The following is a 24443-nucleotide window of genomic DNA, read 5'->3' on the forward strand; positions in this document are numbered from 1 at the left end:
CCTCAATCGTCCTGACGAGTTCTTTCGAAATCTGTCGTCCTCCTTCTTTATAGCAACCTATTTTTCAGGCTGTCTTGAATCAGATGTCCCCGCAGCATTTGAAAATGCCAATTTGCAAACCGCAGGAGAGATATACGTAGACTGAAGTTCAACCTCAGCTAGTTTCTCACTGCCAAAGTTGGCGAAGCAGAGATACTCTGGCTTAAGTGGTTTGTGGATCGCGGCCAAAATGACACTCCTAAGTCCTGAAACATTTAATATTCTCCAAACCCATCCCAATTGCTCAGGTTTTAAGAAACAGCAAATCATGGCATTATGCTGGTGTACTGTCAAGCAGGTGAAAGAATACAATTTATTCAGGGTCCGTTCAATGACATCCCTAAATCAGGGTTGGTTAACCCTTTTTAAAAAAACCTTTCGAGGGCCACATTCACCCTCAGCCTATGCGCACGCTTACATGTGAAGAAACACACAGCCCTGCCATGTCTGATCTGTGCAGATCAGCTAAAGAGATCAGCTGATCCCCATTCACCAAATTACTTGTCAGCTGACCAGGGAGGGGGCAATTTGTATCGGCACCAGATATGCTATAATTGCATCCTGCATTGAAGATTTGGCATTGAGGATGGGTGTCAGGCTAGAGGACCTCCAAGATCCCTTTGCAACCCCAACACGCTATGACTGCAACCTCAGGCCCAGGAACGTAAATGAAAATGCACCAAAAATGTTCGTGTGGGGTAGGTGTGTAGGTATGTTGATATGTACAGTATAGGCAGGTATAATATAGAGTAATGTAGGTAAGCTTTATGTTATGAAAATAAGGTAGTGTGTTATGTATGTGTATTGTGTAAATGCATATGTATGTGTTTTATATGTTAATAAAATTTTTAAAAAAGAAAGTGTTGCGTCATCTTCTTCCATCTATTTTTAAACTTCTTTTATTGCATGTAGCAGCTACATAACAGCATTCTGTGGTCAAGCCGTACAAAGATAACATCGAGCCGCACAATAATAAAGGATGTCGTCATTGCAAATGGGGTTTGTGTGTTTACACAGGGCGTATTTCTAATAGATGAATGCAACAAGATCCAAGGTACAGTGTTGTTGGTTTTCTTTTCTTTCTTTTTTTAAGTAACTGCTATGGGTAGAGAAACCTCTTCAGCAATGCACAGTGAAGGGATGGTGGCCTGACTCTGACTCTTGCTGAACATTGTTGTTTAGTCGTTTAGTCGTGTCTGACTCTTCGTGACCCCCTGGACCAGAGCACGCCAGGCACTCTTGTCTTCCACTGCCTCCTGCAGTTTGGTCAAACTCATGCTGGTAGCTTCGAGAACACTGTCCAACCATCTCGTTCTTTGCCGTCCCCTTCTCCTTGTGCCCTCCATCTTTCCCAACATCAGGGTCTTTTCTCTCTTCTCATGAGGTGGCCAAAGTATTGGAGCCTCAGCTTCAGGATCTGTCCTTCCAGTGAGCACTCAGGGCTGATTTCCTTCAGAATGGATGCGTTTGATCTTCTTGCAGTCCATGGGATTCTCAAGAGTCTCCTCCAGCACCATAATTCAAAAGCATATATTCTTCGGCGATCAGCCTTCTTTATGGTCCAGCTCTCACTTCCATACATCACTACTGGGAAAACCATAGCTTTAACCAGGCATAGGCAAACTCGGGCCTCCAGATGTTTTGGAACTACAACTCCCATCATCCCTAGCTAACAGGACCAGGTGAAAGAATACAACGTCTTCAGGGACCATTCAATGACATCCCTAAATCAGGGTTAAAAAGGTAAAGGTACCCCTGTCTGTACGGGCCAGTCATGTCCGACTCTAGGGTTGTGCGCCCATCTCACTTAAGAGGCCGGGGGCCAGCGCTGTCCGCAGACACTTCCGGGTCACGTGGCCAGAATGACAAACTGCATCTGGCGAGCCAGCGCAGCACACGGAACGCCATTTACCTTCCCGCTGGTAAGCGGTCCCTATTTATCTACTTGCACTTTGACGTCCTATTTATCTAGTTGCACCCGGGGGGGCTTTCGAACTGCTAGGTTGGCAGGTGCTGGGACGTAGCAACGGGAGCGCACCCCGCCGCGGGGATTCGAACCGCCGACCTGACGATCGGCAAGTCCTAGGCGCTGAGGTTTTACCCACAGTGCCACCCGCGTCCCAAAATCAGGGTTAGTTAACCCTTTTTAAAAAAAGCTTGAAAGGGCCACATTCACCTATGCACACGCTTAAAGGTAAAGGTAAAGGGACCCCTGACCATTAGGTCCAGTCGTGACCGACTCTGGGGTCGCGGCGCTCATCTCACTTTATTGGCCGAGGGAGCCGGCGTACAGCTTCCGGGTCATGTGGCCAGCATGACTAAGCCGCTTCTGGCGAACCAGAGCAGCACACGGAAACGCCGTTTACCTTCCTGCCAGAGTGGTACCTATTTATCTACTTGCACTTTGACATGCTTTCGAACTGTTAGATTGGCAGGAGCAAGGACTGAGCAACGGGAGCTCACCCTGTTGCAGGGATTCGAACCACTGACCTTCTGATCAGCAAGCCCTAGGCTCTGTAGTTTAACCCACGGCGCCACCCGCGTCAAACACACAGCCCTGCCATGTCTGATCTGTGCAGATCAGCTAAAGAGATCAGCGGATTTGCATTCACCAAATTACTTGACTGCTGACCAGGGAGGGATGATGAGAGTTGTAGTCCCAAAACATCTGGAGTGAAACCTTTGCCTATGACTGGCTTTAACTATTATTCCTTTATTCCTGCACTGCAGGGGGTTGGACTAAATGACCCTCGAGGTCCCTTTCAACTCTACAATCCTACGATTCCACTGGTGGGAGCCAGGGCATTCAACCGGGAAAGGCAAACGAAAGTTCTTCACGCAATTCATAAATTCCGCGGAAGAATTCAATTCAATCCATTCTGTGGAAGGTGGCAATATTGCTACGTGACATCCTCGGGATGTAAGCAGGGCTTACTCGCGAGTAAAAGCAGCCCGAGGAAGGAGCGTACCCTTAAGGGTCCCTGGGCGACCCGGTCTTGCACGTGCCTAAGTTAAAAACCACTTTCCCCCGAGCAAAGGACTGAATGAACGAAATCTGTGAATGGAAACACTCCCACGCACAGCCGCTGCCGCGCGCCAGGCGCATGCGCCGACTGCAGCCCCTCCCCCTCCCCATGCCCCGCCCATTGCCTCCGAAGCCCCGCCCCGGGCAAGCAAAGTCCTGGAGAGAGGGGAGCTCAGGAGAAAAGAGACCAGATTCTGCAGGAGCTGCCTTTCCTGGGAGGAAGGTAAGGCAAAGCGGGCAGGGTAGGGTGGATCCGGAGTGAATCCGATTTCCCTCTTGTGCATGCGGTGTGCGTGAGCTTTGCAGAAGCTCCCCACTTCCCCGTGTCAATGCCATGGGACTCGAGGGAGGGAGATCTAGCTGGTGGGGAGGGAGAGAAAGCTGCTCTCTCTTCCCCCTGCGTCTGCACACATGTGCACGCATCTTGCATGTGTGTATGCGCGCACACGCAGACAAAACGAATGGGAGAAGCGCGGGGTTTGCGGAGACGCATTCGCCTTTCGTTTTCCGTTCTTTGAAAAGCGGGGAGGATGCAGATGTTGGGCTGATGAGGGGAGAGGATGGATTTTTGCCCACAAAAAGCAAAACACCCTTCCCTTTTTGCTTTAAAGTCTTGTGACTAGGATATTGGTGCATGCTTGCTTGGTGATTGATTGATTGATTGATTGAAGGCGGTCAGCAATCGGTAAGAGGAATCCATCTACCTGGAAGGAAGTTCTGCTGGGTCCAGTGGGGCTTTACTCTCGAGCAAGAAGAGTAGAAGGAGGAAGAGCAGAAGGCTTGCAACCGGGATCCTGAGACCTCTTTGCGCTGCTGTGCGTTTGTGCACGCGCAAAAACCACACACACACCTGCGATTTTGGAAACCTGCTTCGTTTTAGATCGCTTTCCCCTCCCGGCCTTTCAAACTCTGAGGTCTTCGACACGCTCTGTGCTTCCCTGAATTGCAGTGAGTTTCCAGGGGGTCGATTTTGCTTCCACCTGGGCAGAGAAAAAGTCCTATATCGTCTGGAGGAGGCGCGTTATGTAACAATTGTCTCCAGGTGTTCAGGTTGAGCCCACCTGCCACTGTCCTCTGTCCCCCAATCAACATCACGTTCCTTTTGTTCAAAAGCATTTTTTAAAATCACCTTTTATACGCTGTGGGTTAAACCACAGAGCCTAGGACTTGCCGATCAGAAGGTCGGCGGTTCGAATCCCTGTGACGGGGTGAGCTCCCGTTGCTCGGTCCCAGCTCCTGCCAACCTAGCAGTTCGAAAGCACGTCAAAGTGCAAGTAGATAAATAGGTACCACTCCGGCAGGAAGGTAAACGGCGTTTCCGTGCGCTGCTCTGGTTCGCCAGAAGCGGCTTAGTCATGCTGGCCACATGACCCGGAAGCTGTACGCCGGCTCCCTCGGCCAATAAAGCGAGATGAGTGCCGCAACCCCAGAGTCAGCCACGCCTGGACCTAATGGTCAGGGGTCCCTTTACTTTTTAACATGGTGCTTTGCCAGATGAAGATGTATCCTAAATGATAAACCCATATCCTGGAATTTGTTTCTGCTAATAATAATAACAATAAATTTTATTTATACCCCGCTCTCCCCAGCCAAGACTGGGCTCAGGGTAGCTAACAACCAATAATAAAAACAAGTTGATTAAAATACAATTTAAAAACAAGATTAAAACACAACATTAGGGTGCAGCCTCTTCACAGGAGGAGAAAGGAAAAAGAAAGCCAGAAAAGGTCTAGCTTGTTCGCTTGCCTTAGAATTGTAGAGTCGGAAGGGACACCAGTGGTCATATAGCGCAAGCCCCTTGCATCTGCATGCAAAGAAAAATTGGGGTGTTTTTTTTGTTGGGGGGGGGCAGGAAGCAGCACTTGCTTAGGGATATGTGAACCAAATTGTTGTTGTAGGCAATTATGAGCCTACTTTTGTTAGAAGCTACAGGGCATGTGGGTCTCTAAAGAGTGTGTTTTGATAGTAAAATAACTGCAAGGTAGCAGAGGAGATTGAATCAATGCCTGCAGTATTAAGTCACAGCCCTTCCTATTTAATAAATTCCTCCCATGCGTTTAATCCACAGACCAGTGTTTCCTTTTTTTAAAAAAACCAGTTTATTAACCATCTTATGTTACATCTGTGTACATTCTCTTATTACATTGCATATCTTATTTATAGCATAACTTCTAACATGTATACAAAGTTTATATACAAAATTTATATATCTAAAAAGAAAAACACAAAACTGTTCCCAGATCATATATATACCAACACTATAGACTTCCTGTCAATCACGTTGTAGAATCCTTTTTTTACAGATGAATGTACTCTTATTGTTATATATTTCTTTGCATTTTATCTATGACATTTGTGTATCAAATTGTACCCTTAATCTTGTTTCTCAATTCGATTTCTCTCCAACGTCAATCAAATGCCAGCATAGATAGAGAACCTTTACTGTATTTTTGAACATATATCTTATATCTATCCCAGTGTTTCCTACTGTACTCTGTGCAGGTCCTGGAAGTCAGGTTTCTAGTCCTTGTGATAAAGGGATTGTGTCTCAAAAGAGAGCGCTGGGAGTTAAAAAACAAAAGCAGGGTTCTCTCCTAAATAATAAAAGGCATATATAGAGTTATTCTCTCCCCCTCCACCCCCAAACTGGTGATTTTAGACTAGATGATGTCTGGCTTGTGGAAGAATCTTCTCCTGAGCAATGAGTGTGACTCTCTTTAATAAATTAAGGATCCTCATTTATGGCATGGCATCCTACTTAACAGGAGGGACGCGGGTGGCGCTGTGGGTTAAACCACAGAGACTAGGACTTGCCGATCAGAAGTTCGGCGGTTCAAATCCCCCCGACGGGGTGAGCTCCCGTTGCTCAGTCCCTGCTCCTGCCAACCTAGCAGTTCGAAAGCTCGTCAAAGTACAAGTAGATAAATAGGTACGGCTCCAGCGGGAAGGTAAACGGCGTTTCCGTGTGCTGCTCTGGTTCGCCAGAAGTGGCTTAGTCATGCTGGCCACATGACCCGGAAGCTGTACGCCGGCTCCCTCGGCCAATAAAGCGAGATGAGCGCCGCAACCCCAGAATCAGCCACGCCTGGACCTAATGGTCAGGGGTCCCTTTACCTTTACCTTATCCTACTTAACAGGGGTTTTGCAGTTTCTCTGTTCCAAGCATTATCAGTTCGCTGCTTTCGTTCTCTTTTTGCCCATCTCAAAGCTTTCCTCGGGGGTTTTCCTCTGAAAACCCACCAAACCACTTCCTGCCCTTTCACATGACATGAGACTATCCAGAATTTTTTTTTCTTTCCGAGGCAAGCAGGCAATCTGCATTCCTGGGTTGTGCGAACTCTGGTTACATTGAAAGCAGCTTTGAAACACATTTGCCTTTCATGGCTTCCCCCCAGAAAATGCTGGGAACAGTCGTGCCTTGAGGGTGCTGGGAACTGTAGCGCTGTGCGGGTGCAAACTACAGTTCCCAAGATTTTTTTTGGGGGGGGGAGTGTCATATGCTTTAAATATAAGGTGTGTATTCAGCCCTGAGCCGTGCTCTCTATTCTGCTAGCTTGGCATTCTCCAATCTTCCCATTAAATGCAGACTGGATGCTTTTAAGACGGGGTCTCTGGCCCTGTTGGCACATGCAAGTCATTGCTTGATGATGTATCAAGGGAGGAAACATGCGCAAAATCCGTGGAAAATTAAATGGGTTTCACTTCGCTTCTTATCTGATTCAACACCCCCACCCCAGTTGAGAAATATTCAATATGTTGTCTGATGGGTGTGTCTGTGGGTCAGCCCTGACATGCAGTTTTATTGCTGGAGGACATGAAGTTAGAAAAGATGAATGTGCCTCTGAGCACTGGCAGACTGCATTCCTCGCCGCCAGGGTGGATTTGATTTATATAAAATTGATTTAAATCAGTAAGACTTGATTTAAATCATTTCTTTTTACAGAAAGACTCATTGTTGCCGGTATAATCTGAATATTTACAACAAGATGAAGGTTTAATTTTTGAAATAGTAAATTTTCAGAGTAGCTTTTACAGTTATATCAAAAATTACTGATTTGCTTATACTGTTAGAAATACACAGGGACAGATAATTATCAAATTGTTGTGAGGTTTAAGAAGTTAACGGTTTCTATTTGGACAACTTTTCTGCTGTGCTTTATTGGAAGGAGAAAAATCATTTCCTTAATAGCAATTTAAACAATTTATTTAACCGAAACAATAACATTATAGCACATGTATCCATGTTTGTTAACTGATGTGGTTAAACAATTTAAAAACCCCCACAAAACTTAGACTGAGTTTTAGCACACATGAAAAACTTAAAACAAATCCTTATTTCCTGATGAATAGCTTTTGGACTATAATGTAACTTAAATAGAAAACTATCTTTATGAAGATTTTTCCTCCAAAAGCATTTTATTCAAAAAAATCCGATTTAAATTAAAGAAACAACCACGATTTAAATAAATAAAAATCTGATTATTATTTTTTTAATCATTGATTTTTATCCACCCTGATCACCACAGAGTAATTGCAAAGAGCCTTTGTGGTCAGCAGTAAGAAGGTATCAAATTCCAGTTTGTGAAAGGTTTCCTTGTCTGGTTTTTTTTTCGGGAGGAAAGGACCCAGTGTGGAAACCAAAAAGGGAGAAAGTCTACGGTGTGCAAAATATTATTCAGCCCAAATTGTTTTGCTAACAGAGAGACTCCAGTCTCCAGTGGCATCTTTGGTTAAAGGGATCAGACAGGAAGTGAGGAGGGGAGACCTCATTGTATAACCCCTAGAGCAGAGTGGGGAACCAATCCCCTGCTCCCAAGGCTGCACCCCCTTGTAGACAGTGTTAGAAACTCAGATATATAAGCTAGGTACCAAAAAGCACCTGAAATCTAGGTTGCAATCGCCCTAACGGAATGTCTATTTGTCAGGGCTTGGACTAGATCAAACTCCACCCTCCAGCTGTTTTAGGACTACAACTCCCATCATCACTAGCTAACAGGACCAGGGGTCAGGCATGATGGGAATTGTAGTCCGCAAACAGCTGGAGGGCTGAGTTTGGGGATGCCTTTACTAGATTCTACAATCCTACGATTCCATGATCCCAACTGCATTGCTTGACTGCAGTTTGCTCTTACAACATCTCCCTTGTCCCAGTGTGCAAGAAGGAAAGATACACACAGAAATGGAAATGTTGTTAACTACAGTGGTACCTCTGGGTGTGAACCGGATCCGTTCCGGAGCCCCGTTCTCATCCTGAAGCGAACGCAACCCGCATCTGTGCGTCCGTGCGTCACGATTCGCCGCTTCCGCACATGCACGTGACGTCATTTTGAGTGTCTGCGCATGCGGCGAAACCCAGAAGTAACACGCTCTGTTACTTCTGGGTTGCCACGGAACGCAACCCGAAAATGCTCAACCCGAAGCTACTTCGACCCGAGGTATGACTGTATATGGATTTAGGCAGAGGTTTATAAACTGGGGTCACCAACCTGGTGCCCAGAAATCTCCACATCATTGCAATTGAACCCGTGCAGGGCCAGATTTAGGTTTGATGAGGCCCTAAGCTACTGAAAGTAATGGGGCCCTTAATATGTCCAGCTGTCCTTTGTCAACAACAAATTGTCACTGTTTTTTTGCATTGAACATATGTTATACGGTGGTACCTCAGGTTAAGTACTTAATTCGTTCCGGAGGTCCGATCTTAACCTGAAACTGTTCTTAACCTGAAGCTAATGGGGCCTCCTGCTGCTGCCGCGCCGCCGGAGCCCAATTTCTGTTCTTATCCTGAAGCAAAGTTCTTAACCTGAAGCAGTATTTCTGGCTTACTGGAGCAGTGTAACCTGAAACGTATGTAACCCGAGGTACCACTGTATGGTAATTTACGGACCTAATAGGTATCTCAAGCCATTTGCCCATTTTGCCGTGCAACCAGTCCGTGCAGAATGTAGGCACCCTATATATAGAAATGAGCAAAACAGTGATATTTTAGGGAGCAGGCTAGCAGGCGGGGCCCATGACTTACATCATAGGAGCCTACACAACACAAAACACTGTGGCTATATGTAGGTTTTATTTTATTTGTTTTTTATCTTATATTTTGGAAATGTACATCCAGTTGTTGTTTTTCCTTTAATATTTTGGGGGGCCCCTAGAGAGTGGGTCCCTAAGCTATAGCTTGTTTAGCTTATATGTAAATCCAGCACTGAACCTGTGCGAGTAGCAAAACACGCCTGGCGCCTGGCTAATTTCTAACGCTGCTGGTAGGGAATCTTCGAGGGGGGGCACAAGTCAGGAGGCAAAATTGGGCAAAAGAATTGATGCGACTCTTGGCTTGGGGCCAATAGACAGCATCGCAATTGCCCAAACCTGAGGTTCCCATCTCTGGTATGTGCGTGTGTGTTTTGTGTGCAGGGGCGCCGACTTATAAAAAATATTGGGGGGGCGGGGGCCCATACCGACTTATAAAAAATATTGGGGGGGGGCAAGACCTCCAAACCGCTGCTGCTGGGGGAACGAAAGGGGCGAGCCCCGGGCTGCCCCGACCTTAAGTGAACCTGTGAGGGCCCGCCCTTTGCGGCAGCCGATTGGCTGCTGCCGTGGGCGGTGAATATTAATGAGCTAGGGGGACTCCCTGCTTCTCGCGGGGCTGACGCCAGCCCCGCGAGATTGTTGATGGGTCGAGAGCCCGCAACCCCACCCCCTCTCTAGATCGGGAGTGGCTTTGTTTTAACTCATTACTGAATGTATTTTAAAAGGTAACTATCGTCAAACAAGGAAAATAAAAAATACCAACATAATTTTGTGATTTTACAAAGCATAATATAACTAATAATTTTCTTAAATTATTGGGGGGGCGGAGCCCCCCCAAACGAATTTTTGAGGGGGCTCGGGCCCCCTCAGGCCCCATGGAGTCGGCGCCTATGTTTGTGGGTATAGATCCGGGGGTCTGAGAATGGAGATGAGACTTATTCCCACATCCTGCTGCACATATGTCACTTAGGCAGAGCCGCTAGGGTGTCGTGAGACGGGAATTTAATTATAGGCTCCTGGGAGATAAGTACTGAGTTGCTTATGAGTTCAGCCAATTGTGCCGATGTCTCACTCTGTGTTGGGAGCGACTGTGGAATTCCGCCTCTCGGAGCTGGATCTCTGTATGAGTTGCTGTTCTGCGCATGCTTCCTCCCATCTTCCCTTGAGTGCACCTCCTGATTTTTATTTTTATTTTAAATAACTTTTTATTAGATTTTCCACAATGATAAAACAAAGCACAAAGCAAAATGATACACGAAAACAGAAAAAGAGAAAGTGGGGGGGAGGGGGAGGGAACGTTAAACAGATAAATAATAACAACAAACTTAATTCTTCACAAATCCAACCTTTTAAACATCTTGGTTGACTTCCTCAAATCCCTCCCTTCTGAGTTTCCTTGTAATTAAAAGTAACAGCTTTCCAATATCATTATTAAACTAAAACAATTTTCAATTATAGTCCATCTTATTCGCTTTTCTTAACATTCTAAATCTCATTTATTTAATTATAACTTAGTTTAATCCTAGGCCTATTTGTTTCTTTCAAGTAATTTCTAATTTTTTATATTACAATATTTGTTCAAATAGTCCTTGAATTTCCTCCAGTCCTCTTGAAGCTCCTCTTCTTTCTGGTCGTGGATTCTTAGAATCATCGAATCATAGAATCCTAGAGTTGGAAGAGACCACAAGGGCCATCGAGTCCAACCCCCTGCCAAGCAGGAAACACCATCAGAGCACTCCTGACATAGGGTTGTCAAGCCTCTGCTTAAAGACCTCCAAAGAAGGAGACTCCACCACACTCCTTGGCAGCAAATTCCACTGTCGAACAGCTCTTACTGTCAGGAAGTTCTTCCTAATGTTTAGGTGGAATCTTCTTTCTTGTAGTTTGGAACCATTGCTCCGTGTCCGCTTCTCTGGAGCAGCAGAAAACAACCTTTATCCCTCCTCTATGTGACATCCTTTTATATATTTGAACATGGCTATCATATCACCCCTTAACCTCCTCTTCTCCAGGCTAAACATGCCCAGCTCCCTTAGCCGTTCCTCATAAGGCATCGTTTCCAGGCCTTTGACCATTTTGGTTACCCTTCTCTGGACACGTTCCAGTTTGTCAGTGTCCTTCTTGAACTGTGGTGCCCAGAACTGGACACAGTACTCCAGGTGAGGTCTGACCAGAGCAGAATACAGTGGCACTATTACTTCCCTTGATCTAGATGCTATACTCCTATTGATGCAGCCCAGAATTGCATTGGCTTTCTTCCAGTCAGGTCAGCTAGCTCCGAAAAGTCTATCACCTTCATCTGCCAATCTTCCACTGTTAGTAGTTCTTGTGTTTTCCAATTTTGGGCAAGTAATATTTGGGCGGCCGTTGTGGCATACAAAAATAATTTAACATCTTTCTTGGGCAATTCCAAACCTATTATTCCCAGAAGAAAGGCCTCTGGTTTCTTAATAAATGTATATTTCAACATTTTTTTTCAGTTCATTATAAATCTTCTCCCAGAAGTCTTTCAGCTTCTGATTTCAGATCAGCACTTTTTAGGGCGGTGGCCTCCGAGTCCCCTCCTCCTTTGCTGAATTTGCATGTGAAAGTAGCAGTGCCGTAGCATGGGGGGTGCAGGGGGGCCCGGCCGCACCAGGCGCAACATCTGGGGGGGGGCGCTCGCCGCCTCTGGAGTCGCTGAAGAGCCTCGGGCGCAGGCTGTAGCAGAGCCCCATGTCTCACGGAACTGATGAACTGTGCGCGCGTCCGGGCTAAAGGCGTCCGGCAGGTAGCGGCTCTCAGCGCTCGCCACGGTCCCCGTGCGTCAGGGCCGTGGAGGGCGCGCCAGGCAGCCCCTCCTCACAGCCCCCCCCCGCCGCCGCCGCCGCCGCCGCTGCAGCTGCTGGGCCATGTTGCATTTTCCTCGCCTCTCTGCCCTCCTCCTCCTCCGGGCAAGCGGCATCGTTTGGGCAGCAGCGCCAGCGGCAACTCGCCTCAGATCACCTGACACGGACCCGCCGCCGCCGCCGTGGCTACCTTACCGTATATACCCCAGCCCAGGCAGCAGCAAGAAGAAGCTGGCAGCGGCGGCAGGTTAGGGGTTAGGGGGCGCAAATTACTTGCCTTGCCCCGGGTTAGGGGGCGCAAATTACTTGCCTTGCCCCGGGTTAGGGGGCGCAAATTACTTGCCTTGCCCCGGGTGCTGATAACCCACGCTACGCCGCTGGAAAGTAGCATTCATTTGTAGCCAATTCATTGCGGGCTCTCTGTGTGTGGTGTCCACGACAATTTCGCCCCTTTGCGGATGTGCTTCTTGGCCCCCAAAAGCGGGCAACGTCACTGTGCCAAGGTGGAAAAGCTGGCGATTTCATGGATTTATTATGCACTTAGCAGCTTTGCTGTGCCAGAAGTGGTTATTAGAAAAACTATTCTGCCTCTAATGCTCAAGCTTTCTGAATTGTTATTGTTATTATTATTATTTTACCTCTCTTCAGATGGGAAGAGACGTTGGGTGTCCAATTCTGGCATCCGATGAAAAGGGATTGTGTTGAATGTAGGAGAAGCCAAGGCAATGCAAGAAGGAAATGCAAACAGTCCCTTCCATATATATATATATATATATATATATATATATATATATATATATAAATGATTTTTTAACATATCAGTTCCAACAGTCATACAACATATCTTCTCTTCTTACACAATATTTTAGACTTCAGTCAATACCTCTGATGATTTTCCGTTCTTTATCACTTATTCTGCATTTCTTAATTTCTATATTACATGTTGTTATCCTTAACTAATAATTCTTTTCATGGTCTTTCTTGCAGTATTTCAAATAACCCACCTTACAAAACTTCTTGCAGACCTACTAGCGTAATCTGTTCATCACAATTACTTTTCAGATAGTTCATATATTTACTCCAGTCTTCTAAGAATCTCTGATCGTAACAGTCCCTTCCTAAGAGGCTTTTAAACGCCGAGGTCACATTTGCGCCCTGTCATACATGATCTAGCTGGGATGACTGCATTGCAGGGGGCTAGACTAGATGGCCGTAGGGGTCCCTTCCAACTCGACAATCCTGTGATTCTTGAGGTGATAACTTCCTGAGACATTTCACGGGCACTATGTGCAGTTGGTGGAAACGTTGGCACCCATGTGTGCCACACCAGTGACCTCCTGGGACCCCTTCCACAAACCAGAGTAGCTTTAGATCAGGGGTCAGCAACCTTTTTCAGCCGTGGGCCGGTCCACCTCAGACCTTGTGGGGGGCCGGACTATATATTTTTTTGGGGGGGGGGACAGGAACAAATTCCTATGCCCCACAAATAACCCAGAGATGCATTTTAAATAAAAGCACACATTCTACTCAAGTAAAAACACCAGGCAGGCCCCACAAATAACCCAGAGACTCATTTTAAATAAAAGGACAATTCTTCTGTACAGTGGTGCCCCGCAAGACGAACGCCTCGCAAGACGGAAAACCTGCTAGACGCAAAGTTTTCCGTTTTGGAGGCGCTTCGCAAAATGAATTTCCCTATGGGCTTGCTTCACAAGACGAAATGTCTTGCGAGTTCCTGCGGGTTTTTCCCCCTTCCCCCCCTTTTCCTAAGCTGCTAAGCCGCTTATCAGCTGATCCGCTAAAAGCCGCTAAACCGCTAATAGCGCTAATCCGCTAAACTGTCATTGGGCTTGCTTCGCCAGACGAAAAAACCGCTATACGAAGAGCCTCACGGAACGGATTAATTTCGTCTTGTGAGGCACCACTGTATTGTTTTTAACACTCGATTGGGAGCTGCCCAAAGTGGCTGGGGAAACTCAGCCAGATGGGCGGGGTATAAATAATAAATTATTATAATGATTACTCATGTAAAAACACTAGGCAGGCCCCACAAATAACCCAGAGATGCATTTTAAATAAACAACACATTCTACTCGTGGAAAAACATGCTGATTCCCAGACTGTCTGTGGGCCGGATTGAGAAGGCGATTGGGCCGGATCCGGCCCCCGGGCCTTAGGTTGCCCACCCCTGCTTTAGATGGCAAGAACTTTCTAGAAGCAAGGGCTGGCAGTTACTGTGCTCTTGTAAGGTTGGAAATAAATGTCTGTGCTTTGCGGTTGCCAGAGTCATAAATATTCATCTCCTTCCACAATAATAAAATACAGTATGTGACCCATAGTGCTGTTTTTTAAAAACGCTTGACTTCAAGACAAATATTCTCCCCCACCCGTCCCCAGTAGTTCAATCTTTTATGCAGGAAGGAGGGCTTAACTAGAGAGAGGGCTTCTTGAGTCAGTTTGAAGAGATCCTGTAACAACAACTCTTCGCTATACAGTGGATGGTCAGGTTGCGAATGTGATCTGTGCGGGATGCACGTTCGCAACCTGTAGTGTTCGCAACCTGCAGCGGTGCTTCTGTGGATGCGCAACCCCCGAAACCCGGAAGTAACCCGTTCCAGTACTTCCGGGTTTCGGCGGGTCCATAACCCGAAAAACTCAACCTGAAGCCTCTGTAACCATAGGTATGACTGTATATCTAAAAAAAAACTGTTATGGAAAAGTAGTATGCACCAATAGGCATAGCCAGCACTTGACATTTTGCACCTGGCTATCAGCCACTTGCAACCGAGTGACGACCCCCGGGTGCCAGGATGGCGCCTGATGTCTCCACCATCTGGAGGTGCTTGCCTGGGATTCCTTGGATCTTGTCTGTTTTCACACACTAAAAACACACCCTGTAGCATTCTATCCTTGATATTTTATCTGCACAATCAGAACGAATTTCAGGAACCAAAAAAAATGAAAAATACGACTTTTGAGCCGTCTTGTCCCAAAATGGCAACTAGGCATACTGTTTTGGCCACTGTAACCCTGGCTTAAGGAGCTGTTTAGCTTGTCTTCTTCTTCTTTGGTGATCCCTCGTAGCCGAGTAAGATTGTCTTCCATAAACACGGTTTTAACAATGAGTCCATAAGTGACTGTGGAGGCCAGTTCTGGATCCACACATCCTTCCACAGTGGGGACACAGGTTTCCGGGCAGGAGGAGTTCATGGTGAGGGTTTGCTAAGCATGCCTTCCTCCTAGCACGTTTCTCCCTTTTGTCCTGAGTTCGAGTGTTTTCAAAGCCCATGACACCTTTGGTAGAGGCTGTTCTCCAACTGGAGCGCTCGCAGACCTGTGTTTCCCAGTTGTCAGTGTTCATACTACATTTTTTAAGATTTGCCTTGAGAGAGTCTTTAAACCTCTTTTGTTGACCAATAGCATTACGCTTTCCATTTTTAAGTTGCTTTGAGTACAGTGGTACCTCGGGTTACAGACGCTTCAGGTTAAATACGCTTCAGGTTACACACTCCGCTAACCCAGAAATAGTACCTTGGGTTAAGAACTTTGCTTCAGGATGAGAACAGAAATTGCGTGTCGGCGGCGCAGCAGCAGGCGGCCCCATTAGCTAAAGTGGTGCTTCAGGTTAAGAACAGTTTCAGGTTAAGAACGGACCTCCGGAACGAAGTAAGTACTTAACCTGAGGTACCACTGTAGTTGCTTTGGAAAACGATAATCAAATATCCGAACGACCATGACCCAGTCCAACGAAGTTGAGTTTCTAATACTGAGTATAGCTCATCAGGAAGTCTAGACAACCATGAGGTTAATTAAAGTGCACCCTTTTATTTACAAGAGTTACCCCAGTGTTCCCAGGTTGTGGCTTTTTCCGCCACAGCCAAAGTGAATGACCTCTATGGCAGAAAGTTCCTTTAAACTGAACATACTACCTTTGGCCAGGATGTTTAAAAAAAAGAAAAAGAATTGCCCAATGTCAATACATTATTGAACCATTCAGAGGAGCAAACACCTCTGGGACGCCCGACACCTTTGCCAAACAATTTTCTCACGTTGCCACTCTCCGAAAACATCACCTCTTGGGTGTGGCAGGCTTAGCTCCTGAGCTGGCTAGTGATACTTTCACAGGACCAGTAAAACAATGGTTTGCTGTGGTTTTTTTATGGCTAAACACAGAAACGTAACAGGATTAAATCCCCAGCCGAGCTTGTTCCCAGCACAGTGATTCAGCGGCTGGGGGTGGCATGGAGCGGTTCAGTGGGCAATTTTGACCACTTATGCAGAAAATATGAACACGGCACTTCTGTCCTAGAATCATAGAATCATAGAATCATAGAGTTGGAAGAGACCACAAGGGCCATCAAGTCCAACCCCCTGCCAAGCAGGAAACACCATCAGAGCACTCCTGACATAGGGTTGTCAAGCCTCTGCTTAAAGACCTCCAAAGAAGGAGACTCCACCACACTCCTTGGCAGCAAATTCCACTGTCGAACAGCTCTTACTGTCAGGAAGTTCTTCCTAATGTTTAGGTGGAATCTTCTTTCTTGTAGTTTGGATCCATTGCTCCGTGTCCGCTTCTCTAGAGCAGCAGAAAACAACCTTTCTCCCTCCTCTATGTGACATCCTTTTATATATTTGAACATGGCTATCATATCACCCCTTAACCTCCTCTTCTCCAGGCTAAACAGGCCCAGCTCCCTTAGCCGTTCCTCATAAGGCATCTTTTCCAGGCCTTTGACCATTTTGGTTGCCCTCCTCTGGACACGTTCCAGTTTGTCAGTGTCCTTCTTGAACTGTGGTGCCCAGAACTGGACACAGTACTCCAGGTGAGGTCTGACCAGAGCAGAATACAGTGGCACTATTACTTCTGTGGAATAGGTGCCAATTTTAGAAGCCCACGGTCTAGACAGCCATTGTTTAAAAGAGGGAAAAGTCAGATGAGGGTGAGGATGCTGAGAATCAGCCTAGTTTTCCTGCATCACTGGCCCAAACGCAACGATCCAGTTTGGATGCAACACAAAATCCTCTCCCTTCTTGAAAACGTGTGGTTTTTCATGCTGTTTGGGGATCTGATATAGGCTGGGGAGTCCTGCAGCAGCCCATGGGGTTGCTGATTTTGTACAGTGGTACCTTGTGTTATGGAAAAATCTAGGTGCAAGGCTGCTCAGTCCCCCAGCTGGTCGGGCAGAGCCCGTGAGTCCCTGCAGAATAAAGGAAGGAGTCCAGCCACCAGCAAATAGCTGTAGACCAAAGTTTATTGCGCAACAGGTTCAAAGACGAATTTTGAACCCCGAGGAAGGGGTGACAATTTTCCCACCATATCCCAGAATACAGTTCGTACAGCATCATTGATTCATCACTGACATATCACAAAAGGGGAGGGGTAGACTGGGGTTACACTAGTTTAACCTTGGCAAACATGTCCAGACAAGTCCTTGGTACAAGATTAGCATAAGCAAACACCTCTGAAGTCCCACCACCCAAAGTACAAGAGAACTTCCTTTGCATGTCTGGACCCCTTGGCAAGTGTGGTGATGGGATTAGACTTTCCTTGGCTAACAAACAGCTCAGCAATTGTCACCTCTGGGCACTTCCTGGGGTAGACGGTGTGTATACATGGAGGAAACTGGCAAAGGAGTTGATTTTGTATGATTGTTAAAGCTAGGTAACTTCCCTGAGCTGTCAAGTCGAAAGGATACATTTATGCATAATATTTGTAACATTTAACAACTTTAAAGATGTGGCCCCTCCCGTAATTTCCATAACACTTGGTTCTCGAACTTACTCCGTTCTGGGAGTCCATTCATCTTCCAAAACGGTTCGAAAACCAAGGTGCAGCTTCTGATTGGCTGTAGGAACTTCCTGCAGTCAAGCGGAAGCCGCGTCGGATGTTCGGCTTCTGAAAAACGTTCGCAAATGGGGAAGCTTACTTCTGGGTTTACAGCGTTCGAGAGCTAAAACATGCGAGTACTAAGGCATTCAAGAACCAAGGTACAACTGTAGCTGCTCCTTTTCAAGTTTCGTTCTTGCTGGGTGAGGGAAAAACCCGTGCCAGCCCTTGCCAACCTGGTGTCCTCAAGATGTTTTGGACTACGATTTCCACCAGCTCCAGCCATCCCATCCCACTTTACCTTGTGAAAGTTCTCTGTCTTAATCCTAGAACTGTAGAGTTGGAAGTACCCAAGGGTCATCTAGTCCAACCCCCTGCAATGCTGGAATCTCAGGTCATGCATTCAGGACAGATGGCCGTCCAACCTCTGCTTGGGAACCTCCAAGGAAGGAGAGTCAACCACTTCCCGAGGGAGTCTGTTCATCTCGCTGTCAGCAAGTTGAGTCGGGATCTCCTTAATAACTTGAACCCATTGGTTCAGGTCATAGACTCTACAGGTGAAACTCGAAAAAGTAGAATATCGTGGAAAAGTTCATTTATTTCAGTAATTCAACTTAAAAGGTGAAACTAATATATGAGATAGACTCGTGACATGCAAACCGAGATATGTCAAGCCTTTATTTGTTATGATTGTGATGATCATGGCGTACAGCTGATGAAAACCCCAAATTAACAATCTCAGAAAATGTGAATATTGTGAGAAGGTGCAGTAGCTATTCAATCCATAACACCTGCAATGGGTTCCTGAGCCTTTAAATGGTCTCTCAGTCTGGTTCAGTAGGAAGCACAATCATGGGGAAGGCTGCTGAGCTGACAGTTGTTCAGAAAGCCATCATTGAGACCCTCCATAAGGAGGGAAAGCCTCAAAAGGTAATTGCAGAAGAAGTTGGATGTTCCCAAAGTGCTGTATCGAAGCACATTAATGGAAAGTTATGCAGAAGGGAAAAGTATGGAAGAAAAAGGTGCACAAGCAGCAGGGATGACCGCAGCCTGGAGAGGATTGTCAGGAAAAGACCATTCAAACGTGTTGGGGACTTTCACAAGGAGTGGACTGAGACTGGAGTTAGTGCATCAAGAGCCACCTGTAGAGCAGGAGAAAACAAGCTTGCTCCATCTTCCATATGGCAACCCTGGAGATATTTGAAGATGGCGATTGTGTCTCAGTCTCCTCTCCTAGCTCCAGGACAGAGCTCAAGCATGAGATATAATTCAGAACGTAAGAGGCTGGTGGATCAAGCCAATGGCCCATCTAGTTCAGCATCCTCTCCTCAGAGGGATTGATGATTCCTCTGGGAAGTCTGCAAGCATGACCTGATCATAAGAGCACTCTCTCCCCCTGTGGCTTCTAGAAACTGGTACCCAAAAGCATGACTGACCATGGAGGCAGAGCGTCACCATCAAGCCACTGCTGTCTCTCACGGAAGCAAGTTCCGTAGTTTAAATACACACTGCAGAAAGAAGTACTTTCTTTTGTTGTTGTTTTCGTTTAGTCGTGTCTGACTCTTCGTGACCCCTGGACCAGAGCACGCCAGGCACTCCTGTCTTCCACTGCCTCCCGCAGTTTGGGCAAACTCATGCTGGTAGCTTCGAGAACACTGTCCCACCATCTCGTCCTCTGTCGTCCCCTTCTCCTTGTGCCCTCCATCTTTCCTAAGATCAGTGTCTTTTCCAGGGAGTCTTCTCTTCTCATGAGGTGGCCAAAGTCTTGGAGCCTCAGCTTCACGATCTGTCCTTCCAGTGAGCACTCAGGGCTGATTTCCTTAAGAATGGAGAGGTTTGATCTTCTTGCAGTCCACGGGACTCTCAAGAGGCTCCTCCAGCAGCATAATTTAAAAGCATCAATTATTCAGCGATCAGCCTTCTTTGAAATCTTCCAATCTTTAGCTTCCTTGGATGTCCACGAGTTCTTCTGTTACAAGGTAAAGGTAAAGGGACCCCTGACCATTAGGTCCAGTCACAGATGACTTTGGGGTTCCAGTGCTCATCTCACTTTATTGGCCGAGGGAGCCGGCATACAGCTTCTGAGTCACGTGGCTAGCATGACTAAGCCACTTCTGGGGAACCAGAGCAGCGCACTGAAATGCCATTTACCTTCCTGACAGAGCGGTACCTATTTATCTACTTGCACTTTGATGTGCTTTCAAACTGCTAGGTTGGCAGGAGCAGGGACCGAGCAACGGGAGCTCACCCCGTCACAGGGATTCGAACCGCCGGCCTTCTGATCGGCAAGTGCTAGGCTCGGTGGTTTAACCCACTGCGCCACCCGTGCAGGAAAACGTTGCTCTTTCCACTTTAACTATCCACTGTGTGTCAAGTTGTTTTTTTTTTGAGTTTCTGCCAGGCTGAAACTTCTAGGTTTTTGCTCCGGCATGTGTGGGCATTGCAATTGTGAGTGCCTCAAAACATTGCAACAAACTTCTATTTTGCATCTAGCCTTAGGTTACCAGACGTCCCCGTTTCCTGGGGACAGTCCCCAGATTTCCAAAGCAGTCCCCATACAAAATCCATTAAAGTTGAAAATAATAATAAGAATAATTTATTATTTATACCCCGTCCACCTGGTATAGTGTCCCCGGATTCATTGAACAAAATCTGGTAACCTTCATCTAGCGAGTCTGTTGGTGGAAGTTAGCCATTGTTTCCCAAACTCTGCTCAAAAACCAAACTAACCCAAAGCCCTTCTTTAGGAGTTGTGGGAGAACTTTTAAGCTTTTCCCCAGCCTTTCCTGAGACTTATCTGATGAAGTTTATCTTTCTCCCATCACTATGAATTACGACATGTTTTTAGCAACCAAGAGGCTTTGGCTATTAGCTTCTGTGTGTATGTGTGTGCCTTGCTCTGTTTGGAAACAGGGTGCCGTGAGTTTGTTCAGTGCCGTTCTTATTGATCTGGAAACACCCTGAGCTCGGGGTGTGCTCTTAAAAAAGATAACATTTCCCATGAACAAGTGGAAGAATGCAGTGACTCAGTGCGGTGGACTGTCCTGTGTTTTACAGCGTGGGAGGGAAGAGGGGACACAGAGAACCTGTCCCTCTTTTGTACACTGTAAGTTTCCATCTTTGTTGACCTGTGTTTGACTAGAAGGAGGGAATGGGGAGCCTCCAGGTTTCGGCAATCCGGAGCAGTCTCTGCTTTGCTGCAGATCGGAATGGCATTATTTGCAGCCGGGGCTGAGCAAATGAACAAATAAATGATCGTAATCTCCCTCCCTACACTTTCTCATGGCATAAAGAAATACAAGCCTACTGTGGAGAGAAAGGGCAACATGTAGGACTTGTTAGCTGTGAGCTAAATTCATGCAGCAAATACTAATACAGTGGTACCTCGGGTTACATACGCTTCAGGTTACATACGCTTCAGGTTACAGATTCTGGCAGGAGGCCCCATTAGCTAAAGTGGTGCTTCAGGTTAAGAACAGTTTCAGGTTAAGAACGGACCTCCGGAATGAATTAAGTACATAACCAGAGGTACCACTGCACTAGGGGCACAAAATGTCAACACTCGGTGCTGCCTCAAGCAGCTCCTCTCCTTCCCTCCCTGCTGGCCAGGGAGGAGGGAGGCTCCAGCTGTGTTGCTTGGCTGCGTTGCTCACCCAATAAGGAGTCTAAGAACGACTGGGGGGTGGAGCTTGCATGCCTTGTGCCGATCAAATCGGCCACGTTGCCTGGGGACTCGCCTTTGCTCAGCGCTTCCCAGCGGAGAGGTGACGGTGGTTTTCCTTGCTGCATCCCCTTTGCCGGGTTGCTGCGCTGTGGGAACCACCGCTTGAGGCTTCGTTTGGCTGCTGGCTGGGCTTTCTGCCTTTGGCTCGGAGGGGCTGAGAAGTCGAACATACCTGTGCTCTGAAAATCCCTTATTTTGGCTGCTGATCCCTTATTTTCGAGGCTGCCGGCCCCTTATTTTCAAATCTGTAAGTTGACAGCTATGGCACAAAGTGGTAACAAGCAGTCAGGATACAGGCATGAGCTTAGGTTGAGAAAAGTAAGAATTGATACCCGAAGAGGTTTGGGGGTAGACTCAGGACAAGAAAGCAAAGGGCTTTGCAAGGAATCTGAAATTCTCGTATTAAATTGAAGCAAATCAGCCTACTGTTCTCTGTGAATATCCTGCCTTAAGAATTAGATGCCCTCTAAATATAAAAGAATTGGTTATATGGAGGACTTTGAAAGTTATTCATTTTTCTATTCATTTCCATAGAAATAAGCTGCAGTTTTCGTCAGCCTTCCATTTCCAGACATGAAAAGTCCTCATTGTATGTCTTTCTGCTTCACAAAGCAGGGGTGGGAGGGGGGCATGAATTGCAAATTCGAGAGACCGTGCAAGCCCCAGCCAGCTAATCCAAAAAGGTTCATAACAGGCCCAAGAGAACAGCATAAATGTTTGCGCCAAAGCCTCAGATAAAACCGCTGGCTGCTTCTGAAGGCCTGTGCAACAGTTTAAGTGAATGCAGATTGTTACAACTGGAAAGTTTGAAACCTTGGCCGGATATTTTATTCAGGCTCCCGGTCATGTGAATACTGCAACTGCCAGGGCAGAAAACTGTTAGAATCCCCAATTTGCAAAAATAAAAGAGTATACGTTTTTGCACTTGCACTCGCCACAGCCCTGAGCTTCCAATACAAGTTCACCGCGGAAGAAAAACGAATGAACACATTCCCAAAGTGGAACCTTGATGGGCACACTGCCTGCCTAACACAGAATATTGCGCAAGAAGGAGTCTTGATCCAATCAAGCAATGAGGCCTCCGGCGTCTTCTCCATTTCTCAAGGTTTCAGGGCTTGGGAAACTTTTGCTTCCACGAAAGGCCATTGACCTACAATGGCGGCCGCAGAAAACGGCAGCTGGAATTTGCAGGTGAATAACCCCAAGCAGGGAGGTTATTGTAGGGACGCCGATGGCGCTGTGGGTTAAACCACAGAGCCTAGGAATTGCCGATCAGAAGGTCGGTGGTTCAGATTGCCGCAACGGGGTGAGCTCCCTTTGCTTGGTCCCAGCCAACCTAGCAGTTCGAAAGCATGCCAGTGCAAGTAGATAAATAGGTACCGCTCCGGTGGGAAGGTAAACGGCATTTCCGTGCGCTGCTCTGGTTCGCCAGAAGCGGCTTAGTCATGCTGGCCACATGACCCGGAAGCTGTACGCCGGCTCCCTCGGCCAATAAAGCGAGATGAGCGCCACAACCCCAGAGTCGGCCACGACTGGACCTAATGGTCAGGGGTCCCTTTACCTTTTTAAGTCCAAGCACACAACATGGATCACAGGTTTAACTTGGCAACTAGTAAGTTAAAGAATAGTCCTGCTGTAGGTATTTCTACAGTGGTACCTTGGTTCTCAAATGCCTTGGTTCCCAAACACCAAAAACCCAGAAGTAAGTGTTCTGGTTTTCAAACGTTTTTCGGAAGCTGAACGTCCGATGTGGCTAACGGCTATTGTTTCCAGGGCGTCTGCACCAATCAGAAGCCTTGGTTTTCAAACATTTCGGAAGTCAAATAGACTTCTGGAATGGATTAAGTTTGGTGCTTTTGTTTTTGCTATTTATTTTGCGTTTTTGTTTCTGAGGCTTTTTCGGTTCATTTGTTTTTGTGACTGTTTGGAACCCAGTTCAGCTACTGATCGATTGATTGTGTGACTGCGGAAATGGATAAAATGCCCCCATCCAAACAATGATCAGTGCAGGGAAGGGGAAAAAATGCAATCTTAATTTTAATCATCTACAATCCTGTCTTACTTATTTTACAATACAGTACATTGATTATTGCTTTCCTTTTATGGATCAATGGTCTCATTAGATAGTAAAATTCTTGTTAAGTTGCTGTTTTAGGGGTTGTTTTTAAAAGCCTGGAACGGATTAATCTGTTTCGTATTACTTTCTATGGGAAAGCCTGCTTTGGTTTTGGAACATTTTTGGTTTTGGAACAGACTTCCAGAACGGATTAAGTTCGAGAACCAAGGTACCACTGTGTGAGATCGGGATCCTCCTGTATGATGGATGTGTATTTTAATGAACTGAATTATCCGTCATTGGGAGAAAGCGTATGTATATGAACTTTAAAGGGTTTAGCTTATCTTTGTAGTTGTATGGTTGTAATTCCCAATATTGCTCTCTTGCCCTCTAGTAAGGTAGGAGAGCCGGGGGGAAGAAATCACCCCCTTTGGTTTAGTCAGTTCTGGATTTTTGTATAAGCTAAACAAGCTATAGCTGAGGGCCCCACTCTCTTGGGGGCCCAAAAAAAATTTAAAGGGGAAAAAACTAGATGTACATTTCCAAAATATAAGATAAAAAAACCAAACAAACAAAAACCTACATCCAGCAACCATGTTCTGTGTTGTGTAGGCTCTTTGGATATACCGTATTTTTCGCCCTATAGGATGCACTTTTTCCCCTCCAAAAATGAAGGGGAAATGTGTGTGCGTCTTATGGGGCAAATGCAGGCTTTCGTTGCCGGCCAGGGAGGAGGGAGGCAAGGAGAGGAGCTGCTTCCTTTGAAACCCGGGAAATTTAAGGGACATCATCAATAAGAGACAGCAGCGGGACACAGCGCTGGGACAAGGGACTTTCCCGCCAAATAAGGGACGGTTGACAGCTATGCTTTGTGCTTCAAAACAGGGCACAATTTTTTATTCTTGCACCAGAGCCTT

General features: G+C 46.5%; 1 protein-coding gene across 1 annotated transcript in view; it reads left to right on the forward strand.

Moving 5' to 3' along the window:
- Positions 1–3184: 3184 nt before the first annotated feature.
- CAPN5 (calpain 5) overlaps positions 3185–24443 on the forward strand; it is a 97141-nt gene continuing 75882 nt past the window's right edge. Inside the window, exon 1 of the mRNA XM_081860406.1 lies at positions 3185–3287. The gene's annotated coding sequence lies outside the window, so the exon portion shown is untranslated. The remainder of the gene's footprint in view (positions 3288–24443) is intronic.

The sequence above is a fragment of the Podarcis erhardii genome (assembly GCF_964252035.2).
Source record: "Podarcis erhardii genome assembly, chromosome: 4".
NCBI lineage: Eukaryota > Metazoa > Chordata > Lepidosauria > Squamata > Lacertidae > Podarcis > Podarcis erhardii.